Consider the following 21,338-nt stretch of genomic DNA (forward strand, 5'->3'; position numbering starts at 1 on the left):
GCTCTGGGGTTCTGGGGGCGAGGCCTGGATAGGCCGAAGGGGAGGAGTTTGTCATGAGGGCGGGACTTGTTAGTGGCAGGGGTCTTGGGTTGGTTTCCCCGCGGGAGAGGCCCCTCCTTCGGGGTCCTGGGCCGGGCTGGCGCTGACAGGCTTACAGAGCCAACAGAGGATACAGCCACAGCTGAGAAGAGCGGTCGCGTAATAATGATTACACACACACAAAGTTATTATTTTAACATAAAAATATGGAAAATGGGTGTTTATTTGAAATTACATATATTCTGTAATATTTACTTTCCTGTTACGTAAATGCTATTGTTTGAACAAAACCAAAATAGGAATCAACAGTGGCAATTACTAGTATTTAGTAGTACTACTAATAGAAAACATTGTTTGCAAAAAAGTATAAACACACTTTTATAAAAGTTTCTTTGTCCTGATATAGCAATTTGAACTTTTTAAACTCTTTATCGGATGTTTATATTTTGTAGGTTAATTGTTGCATATTCTTAAGATATGTAAGACTTTGTAGGGGCGCCTGGGTGGCACAGCGGTTGGGCGTCTGCCTTCGGCTCAGGGCGTGATCACAGCGTTGTGGGGTCGAGCCCCACATCGGGCTCCTCCGCCGTGAGCCTGCTTCTTCCTCTCCCACTCCCCCTGCTTGTGTTCCCTCTCTCGCTGGCTGTCTCTATCTCTGTCAAATAAATAAATAAAAATCTTTAAAAAAAAAGATATGTAAGACTTTGTAAAAGAAGAACATAATGCAATAGGACTTAGTTAATATTCTATATTTATTAATTTTTTAAGATTTTTTTTGTAGACCAGCTATTGGCCAATCAGATCTTTGTATATATAAAATCATCATATGTTATCTAGGTCCAAAATGGTCATTATTTTTGAACACTCTAGAGCACATTGAATGTCATCATAAGTTAAACCTCCCTTTCTCAGGGACAATTGTTTTTAAATACATAGGTAATTCGAAATTGTGAAATCAAAGTAGATTCCAAACAGTTTCTTTATTCAGAAAGAAACTGAGAATATCCTGTTTAATTTGCCCATTTCTGAGGACGTTTTCAAGTATACGATATTGTTAATTATAGTCACTATGCTGTACATTAGATACCCAGAACTTATTCATCTTGTAACTTAAAGTTTGCACTCAGACCAACATCTCTCCATTTCTCCCACCACTCAGCCCCTGACAACCACCATTCTACTCTCTCCAGTTCATGTTTTTAGATTCCATACATAAGTGAGATCATACAGTATTTGTCTTTATCTGCCTGACTTATTTCACTTATCATAATGCCTTCAAGGTCTAAAGGTCCATCCATGTTGCCACAAAAGGCAGGATTTCCTTCTTTATGACTAATATTCAAATACATACATATCTAATACATACATATATATGTATGTATATGAATAATCTCACATTTTAGTTGTATATATCACATTTTCTTTACCAATTTATTTGTTGATGGACACTTGGGTTGTTTCCATGTCTTGGCTATTGTAAATAATGCTGCAATTAACATGGGTGTAGCTACGTCTTGGAGATAGTGATTTCCTTTGGATATATACCCAGAAATGAGATTGCTGGTGGTTCTATTTTCAATTTTTTTTGAGGAGCCTTCATACAGTTTTCCATGGTGGGTGTATCAATTAACATTCCCACCTACAGTGCATAAGGGTTCCATTTTCTCCACACCCTTGCCAGCATTTGTTATCTTGTATCTTTTTTATAATAGTTACTCTAACAGGTGTGAGGTGATATCTCACTGTGGTTTTGATTTGCAGTTCCCGATGATTAGTGATGTTGAACATCTGTTGGCCATCTGTATGTCTTCTTGGGTAAAATCTCTATTCAAGTTCTCTGCCCATTTTTTCACTGGATATATTTCCTATTGAGTTGTATGAGTTCTTTATATATGTTGGATATTTACCCCATATATATATGGTTTGCAAATATTTCCTCCCATTCCATGGATTGCCTTTTCATTTTGTTATTTCTTTTGCTGTGCAGAGCATTTTGGTTTGGTATAGTCCCCCTTGTTCACTTTTGCTTTGTGTTATATCCAAAAATCATGGCCAAGACCAATGTTGAGGAAATTATTTCCTATGTGTTCTTCTGGAATCTTTATGGTTTCAGGTCTTGTTAAATCCTTAATCCATTTTGAGTTAATTTTTGTGAGTGGTGTAAGACAGGCACCCAACTTTATTCTTTTCCATGTGGATATCCAGTTGATCCCAGCACAATTTATTGAAGAGACAGTCCTTTCCCTCTTGTTTATTCTTGGCTGCCTTGACAAATATTAGCTGACTGTATATGTGGGGGTTTATTTCTGGGCTCTTGTTTCTGATCCATTGGTCTATTTTTTTTAAGATATTATCTGAGAGAGGGGGGAGAGGGAGAGCACGAGAAGGGGGGAGGGGTAGAGGGAGAGGGAAAAGCAGACTTCCCACTGAACAGGGAGCCGGAGGTGGGGCTTGATCCCTGGACGGTAAGATCATGACATGAGCCGAAGGCAGATGCTTAACTGACTGAACCGCACAGGTGCCCTTCCATTGGTCTATTTGTTTTTATGCCAGTATCATACTGCTTTGATTACTATCACTTTGTAATATACTTTGAAATCAGGAAGTGTGATGCCTTCTGCTTAGTCCTTTTTTAGGGTTGCTTTGGCTATCCAGGGACTGTTATAGTTCCACATGAATTTTTAAACCATTTTTTCTATTTCTGTGAAAACTGGCACTGCAATTTTGATAGATATTGCATTGAGTCTCTAGATGGCTTTGGGAAGTATAAACATTTTAACAATATTAACTTTTCTGGTCCATGAACATGGGCTACCTTTCCATTTTTCTGTGACTTCAATTTCATGAAAATCTAGTTTTCAATACATAGAGCTTTCACTTCCTTAGTTACATTCAATCCCAGGTATTTTAGTGTCTTCGGTGCTATTGTAGATGTCGTTGTCTTTCTTTTTCAGATAGTTCATTGTTGGTGTACAGAAAAATGCGACTGAATTTAGCATGCTGATTTTGTAATTTAAAACTTTTCTGAATTTGCCTTAATACTAAGTTTTTTGATACTCTTTAGTATTTTTTTTATGTAAAAGATCATATCATTGACAAACACAGACAATTTTACTTATTCCTTTCTGATTTGGATGCCTTTTGTTTCTTTTTCTTGCCTGAGTAGGACTTCCAGAGTGGGCATTCTTGTTCCTGATTTTAGAAGGAAAGCTTTTAACCTTTCACCATTGAGTACGCTGTTGGCTGTATATTTCTCATATATAGCTTTCATTATGGTGAGGTATGTTCCTTCTATACCCAATTTGATGGTTTTCTATCATGCAAAAATGTTGAATTTTGCCAAATGCTTTTTCTGCATCTGTTGAGATAATCATATGATTTTTGTTTTTCCTCCTATTAATGTGGTGTATCATATTTATTGATTTGTGTATGTTGAACCATCCTTGCATCCCAGGAAAAAATGCCATTTGATTATGGTGTATGATCCTTTTAATGTGCTGTTCAATTTGGTTTGCTAATATTTTGCTGAGATTTTTGCATCTATATTCATCAGAGATATTGGCCTGTGTGTGTACATATATATTTGGTAGGTGGCAAAACAACACTCCAGGCATTTCTTAGGTTGCACTTTTATTTTTTAAGTTAATATACAGTACTATGTCATATTTGATAGATTCCACGCTTCTGTGATCAGTTAATATTTGTTGAACAAAACAAAGATTAACAATATTTATCCATCCTACCTAACTGATGTTCCTTGGGTAATAAATTTTTAAATAAATAATTTTAAACGAACATATTAAATTAATAGCCTGTTCACTTCAATATTTTCAATAATTCCTCTGCTCTTTTTTTAAAAGTATCTATGTATGTATGTATGTATGTAATCTCTACACACAATATGGGGATGGAATCTACAACCCTGAGATCAAGAGTTACATGCTCCATTGACTGAGCCAGTCTGGCGCCCCTGCCCCCTCTCTTTTCAATTTCATATATCCATAACAAAATTTTGCTGAGCAAAATAAACTTCAGTTTAGTCCAAGTGGAATAATTAGGAATGTGGGACCCCACCTCCAGCTCCCTGTTCAGCGGGAAGTCTGCTTTTCCCTCTCCTTCTACCCCTCCCCTGCTCCTGCTCTCCCTCTCCTCCTCTCTCAGATAAGATCTTAAATTCACACTGCTTAGTGTGAATTAATGAGTGTTTACTGTGTTCAGTATAATTCTAGAGTATGAGAGTATAAGGGATCTTAGTTTAATGTGTTAATTAGATTCTTCCAGGTTAGCTAAGGAGACAGGAAGAGAAAGAAAAGAACAGCAAGGGCTCTTAACCAGGCCATGTGGGGCCTAAAAGGAAAGTCATTCCCAGATAGCCCTGGTACAGCTTTCTGACAGCAGCTCATCCCCACCCTAACTCTCACTTTAGAGTACTGTAATTCCCAACAGTGAAGGTGAGCACCCCAGGATATTGGGCCACAGGGCAGTTTACTGTGAGAAAGATGACTCTGACCTCCTGTCCATCTGGGAATGAACCAGCACTCAGATGTGTCTAGAAGCAACCCTTCTGCTCAGGTGCCTGATGGATAGTTCAACCTTGGACACTGATTGACCCGCAAGTAAAGAGAGTGTCTGGGCTGCTTCATGCCTATTTGGGTTGAATGGTGGTTGTATTTAGTCTCAGAATAATACACTTATCATGAAATGAAATTAAAGTAGTTGCCATACTAGTAAATTTGTAAGGTAGGAACAGATTTTCCTAAAGGTATATTCACTTTTATTGTGGTCATCTATCTTCTTAAACATAATAATGCCAATTGTTATTCAAGTCTGGTAGGTGACTCTACAGTTTACTGATACATAAAACACTGGGCAACTTAAAGTCATCATCCAGTAGTTATTTTACATCAACCAGGTGAAGTGAGGCTTACAGGTTTCTGGTGAATTTGAGACTCCTGATATGGAAACATCAAGAAATTTATATATCTGGATTTCCTTATTGTGATTTTGGGCATAGAAATAACATGACTTGGTTACAAAAATAAGTGTCATGTAGAAGGCACAGAATACACTTATCTTGAACCTAACAGAGAGCCAAGAAATAACCCAGGCATATATGGTCAACTAACTGTTGACAAGGGTACCAAGAATACACAATAAGGAAAGGATAGTCCTTTAGTAGACTATTAAAAACTAGGTATCCACACATGCAAAAGAAGGAAATTGAATCCTTATCTTACACCATAAAAAAACTAACTTGAGATTGATTAAAGACTTCAGTGTAAGACATGAAACTATAAAATTCCTAGAAGAAGACATACAAAGGAAGCTCCCTGACGTTCACTGGTCTTGGCAATAAACTTTTTGGATCTGACACAAAAAGCACAGGCAAGAAAAGCAAAAATAAGCAAGGGGAAATACAGAATAAGCTTATCTCATTTTTAAAAAGATTATTCCCCAAAATAAAGCATTTAAGATATTTTTGATAAATTTAGGCTCACTGAGAAGGTATCTATAGATCCTTGGGAATTTTGAAAAACCTCCATTGTTTGCTTCTGCAGAAATAGTCAAACACTCCATCTGTCCCTCCTAGGACTTGGAGATTTCCACCAAATGTCAAACTGACCCACCAATCTTGACTGGTTATGCTAACAAATGTGTTTTAATGACCAGTTATAGACCAGTTATAAACATTAACTAAAAGGTCTTTTTTCTTGCAGAGATTTTTAACATTTAAAAATTACATGAAATACTGCTCCTGATTTCTGTTAGCAATACTGCTATCATCACTTACAAAACCTAACCATAATAATAAAAATCAGAGAAAGATAAAAGGACTATTGTGAAAATAAATAAAATTAAAAATCGACACTAAATATGGGGCATCTGGCTGGCTCAGTTGGAAGAGCATGTTATTCTTGATCTCAGGGTCATAAGTTCCTGCCCCACGTTGGGTGTAGAGATTACTTAAATAAATAAAACTTGAAAAATACATTAAAAAAATTAACACTAATCAAAATTCCAGCACAGTTTTTTGAAAATAGAAATTGAAAATCTGATTCCAAAATACATATGAGATGTAAAGGGCTAAGAAGAGCCAAGGCATTGTTAAAGAAGAACCAAATAAGGGAGACAATTCTACAAATTCAAAAACTTAATAAAAAGCTATAAAAGTTAAGGCAGTGATATTGAAACAAGAATAGAAAATAGAACAATGGAAAAGATCACAGCCCCAAAACAGACCAACACATATGGGGACATATGAGCTATGACAAAAGTACTGTAGATTACTGATAAAAATGCATTTAAAAAATTAATGGTGCTAGGTCATATAGAAAGGCAAATTTTTATTTTATTTCATTTTATTTATTTTATTTTATTTTTTATTTTATTTTATTTTTTTATTTTATTTTATTTTATTTTATTTTATTTTATTTTATTTTATTTATTTTTTGAAAGAGAGTGCAAGTGGGTGGCAGGGAGATGAGCAGAGGGAGAGAGAGAATCCTAAGCAGGCTCCATGCCCAGTGCAGATCCTGACATGGGGCTCAATCTCACAACCCTGAGATCATGACCTGGGCCACAATCAAGACTTGGACATTTAACCAACTGACCCACCCAGGTGCCCCAAAAGGCAAATCTTAAAACTATCATATACCATTCATAAATATCAATTCAAAGAGAAATGTACATTTAAACATGAATGTTAAAAAATAATCTTTACTAAATTATTTTTATGATCTGAGTTAGGGAAAGATTTCTTTTTAAAAAATTTTTTTTTAAAGATTTTATTTATTTATTTGACACAGAGAGAGAGACAGCCAGCGAGAGAGGGAACACAAGCAGGGGGAGTGGGAGAGGAAGAAGCAGGCTCCCAGCGAAGGAGCCTGATGTGGGGCTCGATCCCAGGACTCTGGGATCACGCCCTGAGCCGAAGGCAGACGCTTAACAACTGCGCCACCCAAGCGCCCCTAAAAAGTTTTTTTTTTTTTAAGTAATTTCTACACCCAATGAGGGGCTTGAACTCATGACCCTGAGATCAAGAGTTGCATGGTCCTCCCAACAGAGCCAGCCAGGTGCCCCTAGTTAAGGAAAGATTTCTTAAACAGATCACAAAAAGCAATAGCTATAAAGGAAGAGCTTGATAAATTGAACTACACTCAAATTAAGAATATGGGCCTATCAAAAGACACCATTAAGAGAGTAAAGAGGAAAGTCAAGAGAACAGGTATATTTAACACATATAACTGATAAAGGGCTCACATTCAGAATGTGTAAATAACTCCTGTAAGTCAATAAGAAAAAGACAATCTAACAGAAAAATGGGTATAAGAACTGAACGTATAATTTATAAAAAAAGATATCAAAGTAAGTTCAACTTCCTTAATAATCATGCACATCTGAATTAAAATCACAATGAGATACTACTCCATGTCCTCCAGAATACCTAAGATTAAAAAGATTGCCAACACCAAGGGTTTGTGAGGATGTGATGCAGTGAGAACTCATTTGCTTTAAGAGGGAGTGTACTGGTTTGACATCGTATACTAGATCTAACGGTGAACATAGCTTAGGACCACGTATCTCACTCCTGAGGTAACAGAAATGCACGTGTGTCAAGAGACATATACAAGAATACATGTAGCATCGTTATTTGGCATAGAAAAAGAAAACTAGAAAAATATCTCAATGAGACATCTGGTTTCAGCTTGGGAAGCTGTCACTCTTGCCTTCACAATAAGAAAAAAGCTAAACAAACTGAAAATCAACAACTTTTTTTTTTAGATCCGTAAGGAAACTGAGATCACAGGGCAAACTACTACCCCCCCACCCCCAAACTGGAGAGAGTCAGTCAGCTTACCAGGATCAGAAGCAGCTGTTAGAGACAGTGGTGGGGTAAGAAACTTACACTGTAATTGCCAAATAGCATGCCAGAGGCTTGGTGTCCACAAGCTTGAGAGTTAAAAATTAAGGGGGTGGGTCCCACACTTTCATGAGCTTACCTCCAGGAGCCTCCTCAAATTCTCCCTGAAGATTACAGAAAACATGCCTGCTTCCCTCAGGGGAAGGGAAAAAGTAACCATTTTGAAATATGCCCAGAGTATTCTGTTCCCCTTAACAAAACCCTGCCCTCAAGGAAACTATCTTACCAAAGTCTAACCATTCTGGGTTCTACCAGACCCTCACAGACATGAGGAACGGGAAATAACCAGCTCCAGTTCCCTGTAGCCTTCCAGTCTCTCCTAAGCAAGAGGGTGGGGAGTGGCCGAGAAGCAGTTTTGAAGGTCTCAAGCCTGAGGCAGTGGCTCGCTAAAAGTTAACTGACTTAATCATAGGGCTAGAGCACAATTCCCCTCCGTCCACACCTCACCAGCACCTTGTTACGAATAGCTCCTGAACAATAACAAGATTACAATGGAAAGAATTGCAAGCCGCTGATTTTGTTTTAGAAGTCTTCGGGGAAAACCCAAAGACAACAGTGGAGGAAAAAATACAAGGGCACCACAGGAAATTTTAGCCTCTAACGCCTAAGCTTCAGCAGACGGTAAATATGACTTAACTTCTACACAGATAAACATAGAACCTCACACTAAAGGCATATTTACCTCAGGTCCTTTTACCCAGTACATCATGTTCAGCTTTCAACCAAAACTACACGGCACACTAAAAGGCAAAAACCTACAGCTTCAAGACACAGAGCAAGCATCAGAACCAGGCTCGATATGGCAGAAATTTTAGAATTATCAGACCAGGAACTTAAAATAATTATGATCATTATGCTAAGGGCTCTAATGGAAAAAGTGGACAACATGGAAGAACAGATGGGTAACGTAAGAGAGAGATGGAAACTCTAAGAACCAGAAGGAAGTGCTAGAAATAAAAAGACACTAACAGAAATAAATAATGCCTTTGACGGGCTCAGCAGTAGACTGGACACAATTGAGAAAAAAATCCGTGAGCTTGAAGATATGTCACTAGAAACTCCTCAAACTGAAAAGCAAAGAGAAAAAAGAATGAAACAGAACAGAATATCTAAGAACTGTAGGACAATTATAAAAATGTAATCATACTTGTAATACAAAAGGATAAGAAAGAAGGAATATACGAAGTAATAATGGCTGAGAATTTTCCAAAATGAATGACAGACACCAAACTACAACCAGAAAGCTCAAAGAACAGTAAGCAGACAAATACCAAAAAAAGTCTACACTTAGGCATATTATATTCAAACTGCAGAAAAATCAAAGACACAGAGAAGATCTTGAATTGCAAGAAGGCAGGTGGGGAAATGCAGCTTATTTATAGAGAAACAAAGACAAGATTTTCACTAGACTTCTCTCCAGAAACCCACCAACCTAGAACTCAGCGTCCAGCAAAATATCCTTAAAAAAAAAAAAAGAAGAAGAAAAAGAAGGAAAAATACTTTCTCAAACAAAAACTGAGGGATTACATCACCAGTAGATCTGCCTGTCAAGAAATGTTAAAAGAAGTTCTTCAGAGAGAAGGAAAATGATATAGGTAAGAGACTCAGATCTCCATGAAGAAAGGAAGAGCGTTAGAGAAGGAATAAATGGACTTCTCCCTTCTGTCACGTCTTGGTGCCAAGCCCATACCTGATCCCCAGACCCAGGCTGAACGATATGGAAATGGAGCATGACGGCTCTGTGGGCTTAAAAAAATAAAGAAGACTTGCTTTTGTCACCCACAGCTGCAACCTCCACATTTAAAGATACTGCAATGGACATAGCAAGTTCTCTGGCTCATGGAAGGAAGAAATCTACTCCAAAGACTGTGGGCAAAATTTGGAAATAAGAGACAAAAATATGATGAAAGCTATCTCCCCCTCAATTTTACAAAAGTTGAACACGTACCTTATTGTGTCTTATGCAACAGATTTCCCTACATTATTAAAGAAAAACCAATTTGGAAGAAAAAAGAAGAACTGGAGCTGGACAGTAGTAGTTAAAGCAGTAAAAGGTTTTATTCAGAAACTATTGCAATGGGGAAAAAGAGGCCTCAATATAGAACTGGGCCCCATCCCCAGGACAGCACGAAATGGGGATTTATAGCCAAAGAGCAGGGTCAGGGTCAGCGGATGGAAAATTACTAAGAGGAAACCTCAGGAATAAAAAGATTCCAGTTAAACAGACTTGACAGGATTCTTGCTGAAGGCAGGCCAGGGTGGTCAGACGCTGTACAAGGGAAAACCCACAGTCTTTCCACCCATGCATGAGTCTTCCTCCTGAGAGTCTCCCTTACTATTCACATGAAACACTTCACTTCTGATCACCAAATGTGTGGTTTTTTCCCTACATGAAGCAATTCTCCATGACACCAGCTGGGATGTCCTACAATTCAACTCAATTCTGACACTATCTGTCCAGAGATAGTGTCAGGTTCCACAGGTTAAGGATTCAGTCCCACAAAGCAACCCCCCCGCCCCCACTTCCAGATGCCAAACCAAGTCCAGGTTATCACCTGTGCTTCTGATTCATTAGCCCTAGAATGGAAGTTCCAACAACCCCTTCCTTAGGTTCAATTCGTTTGCTAGAGTGGCTCACAGAGCTCCGGAAACACTTCCACTTGCCATTTTATTAAAGGATATGATAAAGGGTACGTGAATAGTTAGAAAAGACATACACTGGGTGAGGTCTGGGAGGGTCTTGAGCACAGGAGCTTCTGTCCCCAGGGAGTTGGGGCGCCTCACCCTCCCAGTGTGGATGTGTTCATCCATGTGGAAACTCTCTGAACCCCCCACACTACAGGGATTTTTATGGAGGCTTCCTCATGTAGATCATTAACTCCATTTCCAGCCCCTTTCCCCTCTCTTGAGGATTTGGGGGGGGCAGCAGTGTGGAGCTGCATATTCCAAGCTCTAATCGTGGCTTGGTCTTTCTGATGATAGTCTCCATCCAGGAGTCATCTAGGAGTCCATCCAGAGTTGCCTCATTAGAACAAGACATTCCTACCACCCAGGAAATTCCAAGGGATTTAGAAGCCCTGTGTCAGGAGCTGGGGTTGAAGACAGAATATTAGAACAAGAGATGCTCCTAGTGGTCCAAACACTTGGGAAATTTTAAGGGTTTCAGGAGCCTGTGCCAGGAACCGGGGGCAGAGACTGATACATATGTTCTATTTTCTCACAGATACTGAAGAGGGGAGATGAAGGATATTATCAGATATTGAGGGTGGGGAGTTCTCTCTAAACTAACTCAGCAAGATTCTTGCTACAACTGAGTGGTGCAGGACAGCCAAGGACAGACTACGAGGGCCAGGCCTAGAGGAGAAAGACTAAAGTTTAGTCAAGGAGAGTCTTTGTCAATAGCTATTGCGAAGCCAGTTAAGTTGTGGTACCATTTTGACACTGATCAGCCAGAGTTTCAAGAAAAAGGAACTGAATTATTTTAAGTATAGACATCATGGCTTTCTTTAAACACCAAAAATTATTACAGATTTCCAAACTAGACATGAAAAGGCCACCAAAGCATCCTTCGGGTTTTAATTTTTACTAAGGCAAATATCAATCGCTATAAGCCACATAAACAAAAAGGCCTTTGGGGGTGTTCTCCTCCCCCTCTATAAAGAGTAAAGGGTTCCTGAGACCCAACTGAGAAAACCACTGTGAATTATTCCCAGCCTTAACAGGTCCATTTCTTGCACCGACTTCAAGAAGGGCCACCAAGAGAGAATCCTAAGTACCTCTCTGTATAAGCCCTTGGCCAGGCCTACGTTTTTTGGTTCTTTTAGGCCAGGGAGCTGGTGTTTGGTGAGCTGAGGGACTTTTGACCACAGTTCGCTTTCCCCCTCTTTGTTCTCTGTTTCTTTTTTTTTTTTTTTCATCTTTATGTAGTTTGTTAGTACTGTTAGGGCGCATTTCTAGTTAGTATTGCTAGCAGTAAGTCACTGAGCTGCAGGACCTCGCAGCCATTCCCGCGACCAGGAGACCCACACTGAAAACTACCGGCTCCTCAAGACCGTTGGCCAGCGTGGCTTTGCTGAAGTGAGGTTGGTTTGGCAACCTGAGTGGGACGGAGGTGTCCATGAAGGTCATTAACAAGAGCCGGCACAGCTCCTCCAGCCCCGACAGACTATTCCTTGAAGTCCAGAGCACAAAGGCCCTTATTCACGACCCTCGAGTCATGAAACTACTGGAGGTGACTGACACCATGGAAACACTCTGCCTGGTCACGGAATGCACTGTAGGCACCCGATCACCCACTGGACCATGCCTGCATGAGAGAGCAGCAGCCCTGGGGGCAGATTCTGCCAGACAGTGTCCGCTGTGTAGTACCATCACGAGGAGGGTATTGTCCACAGGGACCTAAAGCCAGAGTACCTGCTTTTGGAAGCTGACCTGAACATCAAGGTTCCAGACTTTGGCTTCAGCAATGAGTTCACTGTTGGTCATAAGCTGAACACCTTCTGTGGTAGTGCCCCTTATGCCAAAAGTACAAGAGCCTCGCAGTGGACGTGTGGAGCCGGGAGCCATCCTCTATACAATGACTGTCCAGTGACCAGCAAGTCCCTGCCTTTATAGGACTTCAGGGAGCTGTGGGAGTGGGTACTGAGCGGAATATACCACATTCCCCTTTATATGTCTGTGGAGTGTGAAAACCTACTAGAGAAATTCCTGACCCTCAATCCCAGTGAGAGAAGTGCTTTAGAGGAAACCATGAAGGACCCATGGATGAACATGGTCCATGAAGAAGAACTAAAGCCTTACATTGAGCCACTCCCTGACTACAGGGACCCCTGGCAGAACTGAGGTGATGTTATCCATAGGCTATGGGTGGGACCAGATCCAGGACCTGTTGATGGGCTGGAATTACGACGACGTGATGGCCGACTACCTGATCCTAGGTGGCAAGAGCCCCAGGGGGGAGGGGTGGACCACTGCTGTGAAGCCCCTGCCTTCAGCTGACCCTACCAACAGCTGCTGTCTTTCCCCATCCTGCATGCTTCAGCCTAGGGTCTCCGCCAACGCAAAGAAATGAGGTTTTAGGGAGCCTGTCATTCCCACCTTTGTTGTGTTCTGTGACTCAGAAAGTTGGCGGCCTGGGGAAGACTGGGAGTCAGTGGAAGGCCAGCAGCCCAGCCAAAGTGTCTGCCAGTCCCTCACCAGGCCTGGAGACAAGGACCACCCCATTCCCCAGCACAGTCCCCAACGTGGCCCTGGGGCCTCCCCTCCACCCACGGCATCTACCATTCATGTGGTAGAGCCCCACATGGAACCAGCTGCTCTCAGGGTTTATCCTACAATGGAAACTCCCTCCATGCTGGGCGGCCTGGTGATGGGGCCCCAGCCTCTCCCTCTGGCAACAGCCAGGGCTGACAGGGGGCTGTTGGGGAGCTTCTTCAACTTCCTACTCAGACAGAGACCCGTGTTTCAGCCTGCCCAGAAAGAACTGGTGTGGCCCTTAAAACACAGCGAAGCCAGAGAAAGCTCACGTGGTGGAGAGCCGAGGCAGGGATAAAACCAAAGACTGCTTTTAAAGAGGAAGCAAGAAGATCCTGAGTTCCACAGAGCCCAGCGACAGGTATGAGAGCCGAGCCAGGCTGAGGCGACAGCTGCGAGGACAGGAGTGGCGCAAGGAGCTTACGGCGCATGCGCAGGGAAGTCGAGGCTTACGTGCAGGGGAGGCTAGCAGGTGCGGACTGCCAAGGTGCTCTGCATGGGGTTCAAACCAAGGGAGTGCCTGCAATTCCACAGCATTCAAAAGCATTGAATCCAAAACACCGGTGAGTTTAAAGAATGGCTGGGAGCCACTGGGGAGATAAGAGGACAGGCTGGCCACTGCCCCAACCTGGATGAATCTTCAGAGACTGGACTGTTGCCCTGGGGCACTTCTCCCCTCCTGCTCTTCTGTCTCTTCCTCCCTGTCAGGGAGGGGAGATACTGCTGTAGAAATAAACATAAAACAAAAAACAAAACAACATTTAATGGGGAAGCATTTAACATCTATTTTCTGAGTTGCTTTTAAAGCTGGGTTGGGGGAGGTGATTATTGATTGGACTAGTTCTCATTCATGTTTGTCTTAGAGAACACAGGATTGTCACTCCCTCGAGCAGGTTTGATAGTAGTGATATTAACACCAACAAGTAACAGTAGCATTTACTAGTGGCCACAGACTTTCTAGACCATTTCAATTCCTTTTAGGTACAAGTGCCCATTGAACAGTTTAGGAAGTGAACGCTGAGTGGGGTTAAGCACTTTGTACAATCATGGAGCTGGTGAGTGGCAAAGCTTGTGTCAGGAGCTTGTACTCTGAACCCCTGCTCTATGGCCTCCCGTGGCTCAGGCCTGGGGCCTCTGCAGTCCTGGTTTTGACATCCTTTTGAGGTTGTTACACTGTGTCTCTGAATTAACGGATCATTCAGTAATACAAGAAATGAGACCACCAACTGCTGGTGTAGCAATCTTCAGAGCTCTGGGTGAATTAACCTGTCTGCAGCCCTTTAAATCCTTCTCTGTATAAGCAGGACACAGTCCTGAGTACACTCTACCTCAAAAACATAAGGAAGAAAGATGAAGCTGTCCAGAATGCTGGAGACACTAAGGTTTTCTGGAGCCCTGTTCAGCTGGAGAGACAGCGCCTCGTAGGTCCTTTAGCACACAAGTGCGCCTCTCTGGTGTTAGAGCCTGATCCAGATCTAAATGGATCTAGGGCGGTGCCTAGCAGGGTGGCCTTCACTCTCTTCTGCCTCATGTCGAAATCTTATGAGTTAGAGAGCAAATGTAGGGTGATGGCTTCCGGATGAACTTTTGTATATTTAAAATTCGCTTACCAGACTCAAGAGCCCCTTTCTCTAACCCGATCCTTTTTATTCAGGTACAAATTAATTAGAACTTGCCTGAGGACACCCACTCACTCCTGAACTGCTGGGTCACACCTCTGCCCAGGGGATCTGCCACAGTGTGCTCTGGGCCTCTGTCCTCTCAGGCACCGGGAACAGACATTTCACTTAGGGTGAGAATTGAGCTTTTTTCCAGAGTCACACTGCTTGGTGAGGTCACTGAAGAGTTTTGGAACGGTCCTTGATTGAAAATTCAGTGGCAGTTCTTTTTTGGCATGTCCTCTAGGTTGAAGTGCAAAATTTTGGCATAGGCTTTCTTGATTGTCATAGTGCCTGGCACATAACAGCGCTCCACAAGCAGCATTTTTCCTCGTTCCTGCAAGGGAGTTACAAAGAAAGACATGCAGGGAAATTCTAGGAGAGAGAGACAACTAGGTACAGCTGGGGTGAGGATCAGAAATTTTTTGTTTTTTTCTTTTTAAGATTTTATTTATTTATTTGAGAGAGAGAGTGTGCACACAAGCAGGCGGGAGTGGCATAGGAAGAGGGAGAAGCAGACTGCGCCCTGAGCAGGGGCTCAAACCCAGGCCCCTGGGATCATGACCTGGGCCGAAGGCAGACGCTTAACCAACTGAGCCACCCAGGCGCCCCGAGGATCAGGAATGTTTTGTGGATGAGGCAGATGTGAAGCTGAGGCCCGACCAGAACTCCTGGGATCCTGAGTCCTCATGTGAGGTGGATCACGTATTCTTCTGACGGCCATCATTTATTTTCCATGGCAGCTGCGGGTGCCAGTTTCCAGGCTGCCCGCTGTTGGAGGGCAGTTTTGAGTTTGTATACAACACAGATCCATTAGTGGCGGTTGCCTGGAGCCCTGGCTGGAAAGGATCCTGAAGTCAAGGTCAGGCTCAGCAGGAGGGAGTCCCACGTATCAGGTACCTGTAAGAGTTAACAGTTCCTGGTACTGCCTTCGATGTGGCTCCCACTTGTAATGATGTAAATGACTCCAGGGCGGAGTTAGGAGGATGAACATAACCTGGACCCTACAGGAGCTTCTGGCTCAGAGAGCTCTCTGGTCACCACTGCATATATCCGGGTATGCCATATTCGCAAGCACGTGTATTTACAGGCACTGCAGTTGTGTTTTGGGTTTGCACCCTGATCCAGGCATTAATTTATTTAAAAGAATATTTTAACATTTTCAAAGAGTTGAGCATCTTTAAATTCCCAATTTCTGTTATTTCTAATTTTATTGCATTATGGCTCAGAAATGTAAGGTGTTAAAATTTTTGTCCTTTCATATTTACTAAATGTATCTTTTTGTTTTCAAAATATAATGAAAGGTATTTTTTATATTTCTTGGTAAGTTGTCTTGGTTTGTAAAAAAAAATCACTTTGTTATTTGTTACTACATTATTTTGGTTAGATGCACACAGATCAGTTATATTTTCATTGTTTTGCATATTTTTGTGTGTGTTTTTTTAAAACACATTCCCAAGACTTTTCCTTCCGTGCCTCCCATGCTTAAGATTCTATGATTTTATATCTGTTTCTCAGTTAAGATTGCTTTCAGCTCTAGATACCAGAAAATCTGACATACAATAGTACGAACAAGCAAGGATAGGAGATGAGGTCAAAAAACTAGGCAGAGGCCAGGTTATCCAGTTATCTAAGTGCTTATTTTCTTTTCTTTTCCCCCATCCCCTAAGCTTTTATTTTGTTGCAACAAGAAGCCAGTGGGAGGGTTTAATGGGGGGGGGGGAGTGAAGGGGGAGTTGGGGTGTGGGGTTAACATATATCATGTCTTTCATGTTTTCTATGGAGCACTCTGGATGCTTACTGGGGAATGGACTGTAGGAGAGTAAGAGGGGAAGCAGGGAGCTGGGTTGGGAGGCAGTCTGCAGAAGACCAGTATGAGAGGACAGTGGCTGAAACTAGTGTAGAAATGGAGACAGTGAGAAGAGGCTGCAGTCAGGATGCGTGCCAACAGGACTTGCTGGAGGACTGGGTGAGAGGGGAAGGAAAGTCAGTGATGACTCCTGAGTGCTCCCCCCAGAAAAGAGGACCCAGGCTTGGGGGTGCTCAGCAGATAGATGGTATTCAAAGCTGGGAGCCTCTGTAGGTTTGCTCTGAGAAGAGAGGGCCCATAAGAAAGAGAAGGGGGCTGAGGATCTCAGATAACTGGTGGAAGAGGAGGAGGAATAAAAGATAAGAGTAAGGTGGGAGTGAATCTGGAGGGAGGCAAATCCAGAGAAAAGTGTTTTAAGATGGAAGAAGTACTCAGTCAGTCGTGTTTCAAATGCAGCGAAAAGACTGAGAGAACGAAAACTTAATCTTGAATTTCGTAAAATGACAATCATTGGTGACCCCCATGAATGCCATTTTGGTGAAGTGTTATGGAGGGAAGCTGGACTGGAAAGGGTTTAGGAGCGAAGATGAGGAGAGGTAGCATGAATGGAGCAGAGAAGAATGGTAAATGGAGAGAACTTAGTTGTCAAAGGAGGTCTATGTTTAGTACACAACATTAGGGCACGTTTGTATGCCAAGGCTGGCAAGGGATCATTACTGACACAGGACTGTAGAACTCTGGGGTCAGAATCTGAAAGGACTTCTCAGCTCCAAGTTTACCAAGTTATAACTTTAATCTTTAAAATCAATGGGATTTTTGGCATCTATTTCTCTCTCTCTCTCTCTTTTTTTTAAAGATTATTTATTTATTTATTTTAGAGAGAGAGAGAGCAAGCAAGCACATGAAGAGGGGATGGAGGGAAGAGGAGAAGCAGACTCCCCCCTGAGCAGGGAGCCCGATGCAGGGCTCCATCCCAGGACCCTGAGATCATGACCTGAGCTGAAGGCAGAAGCTAAACTGACTGAGCCACCAGGTGCCCCTGCCATCTATTTCATAATACAGGCACACCCACAGAATATATCCCCAATTAATGTTTTCCTGGAAGAAAGTTTTAATTTTTTTTTCAAAGATTTTACTTATTTATTTATTTGAGAGAGAGTAGAGTGAGCAAGAGAGAGAGAGAGCATGAGTGGGAGTGAGGGGCAGAGGGAGAGGTAGACTCTCTGCTGAGCAGGGAGCCCGATGTGGGGCTCAATCCCAGGACCCTGAGATCATGACCTGAGCCGAAGGCAGACGCCCAACTGACTGCGCCATCCAGATACCCCAAAGGTTTTAATTTTTAATACCCAAATTGCATAGCAGTTATTTCTCTCTCAACATTTTTAGCTGATACATATACATATATATTATATACATATGTAAAGAGTTTAAACTGAGTCTTCAAAAAATACATTTTAAACAAGGAAAAGTTTCATGTTACTTTCAAATACAATCAGCAGACCATCAATCACACTAGTCATTTTGCAGATCTTTGGAGTGTCGGCAAGATGTCCAATATCTGAGGCTGTTGGTCTAGAAAAGGTCACTGCTACCACACAAAAAGCAACTGTATGCTAAAGACAGTATTATTTTTTTGATTTAATTTTTTCAGCATGATGTGGAGAACAAAGGCAAAAGAAATATAGAAAAAAACCCTCAATTTCCTTACAACTTACAGCCCATTGACCAGTCCTTGCGACAGGCAGAGTGACCTTCCTCTAGGAACTCAACTCAATACTTGCTAGAGGCAAAAGGCAATCTTAGCTTAACATTAACCCCACCTCCAGGATCTTATAAGTAAGTCGTTTTTAACATATAAAAATTCCTTTGGAAACTTCCTGTATCTCTACCGCCAACCCCCAACCTGCCAAGATATATGTCAGCAATCATCCTCCAGGCATATGGCCCACTGATATACATCTGATGGGTCTCATGACTAAGGTTTTACTAGACGGTAGTAAATGCCCTTTTCCTAACAACAGCCAATCCCTCAAGGTCCTGAAAACGTGGCTTCCAAATTCCTTAGAGACTTAACACTATCCCTAACTCCCTCCCAACTTGAAAGTATATAACTGGCCAGTCCTCACCACCCCAGTGCAGTTCTGCCCAAGGGTCTTGTCCCCTGCCCTTTAATAAAACCACCCTTTTTGCACCAAAGACGCCTGAAGAATTGACCGTTCACTCCGAACCCCAACATGGGGCTTGAACTCACCACCCAGAGATCAAGAATTGCACGCTCTTTTTTTTTTTTTTTTAAGATTTTATTTATTTATTTGACAGAGATAGAGACAGCCAGAGAGAGAGGGAACACAAGCAGGGGGAGTGGGACAGGAAGAAGCAGGCTCACAGCGGAGGAGCCTGATGTGGGGCTCAATCCCATAACGCCGGGATCACGCCCTGAGCCGAAGGCAGACGCTTAACTGCTGTGCCACCCAGGCGCCCCTAGAATTGCAAGCTCTTGTGACTGAGCCAGCCAGACGCGGAAAACTGGCAGTGTTTTTTGATGGACTTGCTATGCCTTATAATTTTTTCTACTTAAAATGATGGGAAATAAGGTCTCCTCAGAATTTCTTCTTAGAGAAAATCCTGACATTTCAGGCATAGACTATTAACAATCATTAATGGCATATGATTTTCCAACTTCGTCTTAGTTTTAAGTTTTTAATTACTTACCTTGGAAATTACTTAACTTCAGTTCTTCCAAATCTGGCAGTAGGATTGATGCTCCATTAAGTCATACCATGGATATTTTGCTTTTTTTGCATCCTTCCTGCACAGAATTGGAACTTTGCGTAAGTAAGTTTGAGACGTGTGTAGGGACGGAGTAATTGGGAGTTAATCAGATAAACGGAAAAACGACTTAAAAAAATTATCACTATAGCCCCCAACAGCAACAAATTGTTTAAGTATTTTGTGGTTCCGAAGGGATATTTAAAAAGGTATATTTAAGGGGCTTCCAAAGGAGCCGGGGCAGTAGGACAGAAACTGTCGTACTACCTTCCTCCACAAACTTCCCTGATTTTTTAGGAAGGAACAACAGGAGCTTATGGTCCTGCCGGCCCGAGTGAATGAGGCCAAGAGGCCCACGAGAGGAGATAACGGGAGTCCGGTCAACCAGCCCGAGCGGGGAGTCAGAGAAGTGGCTTGGGCGTGGTCCCCCCAGGGTAATGGATTAGGAGGTCACTGACCTGCCCACCTGACTTTCCCAACTGTACCACGCAGCATTGGGCCTGTTCATTATCATGTTTCTCTTTTTCACAACATAGCACTGGGCAGTTCCTCTAAGAGGACTGACGAGGTATGGGCTGTTCAGCCAGCCCAGGGGGCCGAGGGGCACTCTGCGGGCAGCCACACCACCGAGGGTCCATGGGAACGATTATGGCAGCCCCGAGGGGCAGAGGTGACGGCGGGAAAGGTGGCTTTGAAAAGGCAAGTTCCAGGTTTCCAGCTACCGGTATTTCCATCGTAACCGGTGAGTTTACGTTTCAAATACCGGCTTAGGAGCTTCCGCGCGGGTTCCAAGAAGACTCACCAACCGCCAGGTCCGCGCGAGCCGCTAAACCCCCTTCCCCACCCCGGGCAGCCTCAACGTGCGCGGCCCGGCGGCACAGCGCCTGTCCTAAGGGGCGTGACTCGGAGGGCGTGGCGAGTAGTGCGGGGAGCTAGGCGGTGGGAAGGGCGGGGCGTGCTGAGTCCTGGAGGCTGGGCTGTACCCGCGGCCAACTCCCCTCAGGCTGTCAGATGTGCCGACTTGCGAGAAATCAGGCTTCGGCCACAACAAGTGGCGCTATCGGCAGTTCGTGAAGATGCTCTATCACGATTACAGCGCGAGTCAGGCTGTCCGGGGCCCGCTGGGCCGCGCTGCGCCTCTGGGAGCCGGGCTTGGGGCAGAAGCGGGCTCCTCTGGGTGTGGCGGGACCGCCCCTGGTACTCGGAGGGGCGGGGCCGGAGAAAAGGCCTCTCTTCGGGCATTCTGGGAGCTGTAGTCTCCCAGTCGCTCCCAGCCGGCTGCTTTCAGGGCTGAAGGACTATGTAACTTCCAGAATGTGCTGGGTGCTGGGCGCTCATTGTGGTTCAGTGTCTTCTGCTTAGAGTCTGTGGCTCTGACACTTTGTTGAACCCCATTCCCATTCCTATATGCTGCACTGATTGCTTTGTTGTTGTTTCCTAGGAGCCGTTTTGTGGTTTCTGTATCTTGCAGTGTTTTTAGGGATTCCACCCTCGCTACATAGGTCACTGTGCAATAAGTACAATAGCTACCTACTTGCAGCTCTCATGTTTGTCCTCTCCAGTGCAGCTGTGAAGAACCTTAGTTACCTGTAGCTCCTCTCATTCTCCTGAGAATGGGGCCGCTTACAAAGCTGGGCACCTCATCTTTGGTCTGATTGATATTATCTTTTCATTTATTTTGAAATATACTTTGCTGGTAACGTGGACACTTGACAGGCATTTTTACGTATCTAACATCTCTGTCAAGTAGGCCTATGATCCCCATTCTACAGGTGTGGAAACTGAGGCTCAGAAGGGTTGAGTAGCTTCCCAAACCTCACACAATTTCTCTGCGCATTTTGAATCTTAACCTGAAACTCTGCCTCCCAGGTGTATACACTTTGTGTGA

At 42.9% G+C, this 21,338-nt stretch overlaps 1 long non-coding RNA gene across 1 annotated transcript; it reads right to left on the reverse strand.

Annotated features, from left to right (window-relative positions):
- Nucleotides 1-667: 667 nt before the first annotated feature.
- LOC117801883 lies at nucleotides 668-20,611 on the reverse strand. Its single transcript, XR_004624658.1, has 3 exons — nucleotides 19,909-20,611; nucleotides 19,394-19,490; nucleotides 668-694 (listed from the first exon to the last, which is right to left on the reverse strand). It is a non-coding gene; the product is annotated as an uncharacterized LOC117801883 (long non-coding RNA).
- Nucleotides 20,612-21,338: the final 727 nt, after the last annotated feature.

Source organism: Ailuropoda melanoleuca, chromosome 4 (genome assembly GCF_002007445.2).
Source record: "Ailuropoda melanoleuca isolate Jingjing chromosome 4, ASM200744v2, whole genome shotgun sequence".
NCBI classification, from domain to species: Eukaryota; Metazoa; Chordata; class Mammalia; order Carnivora; family Ursidae; genus Ailuropoda; species Ailuropoda melanoleuca.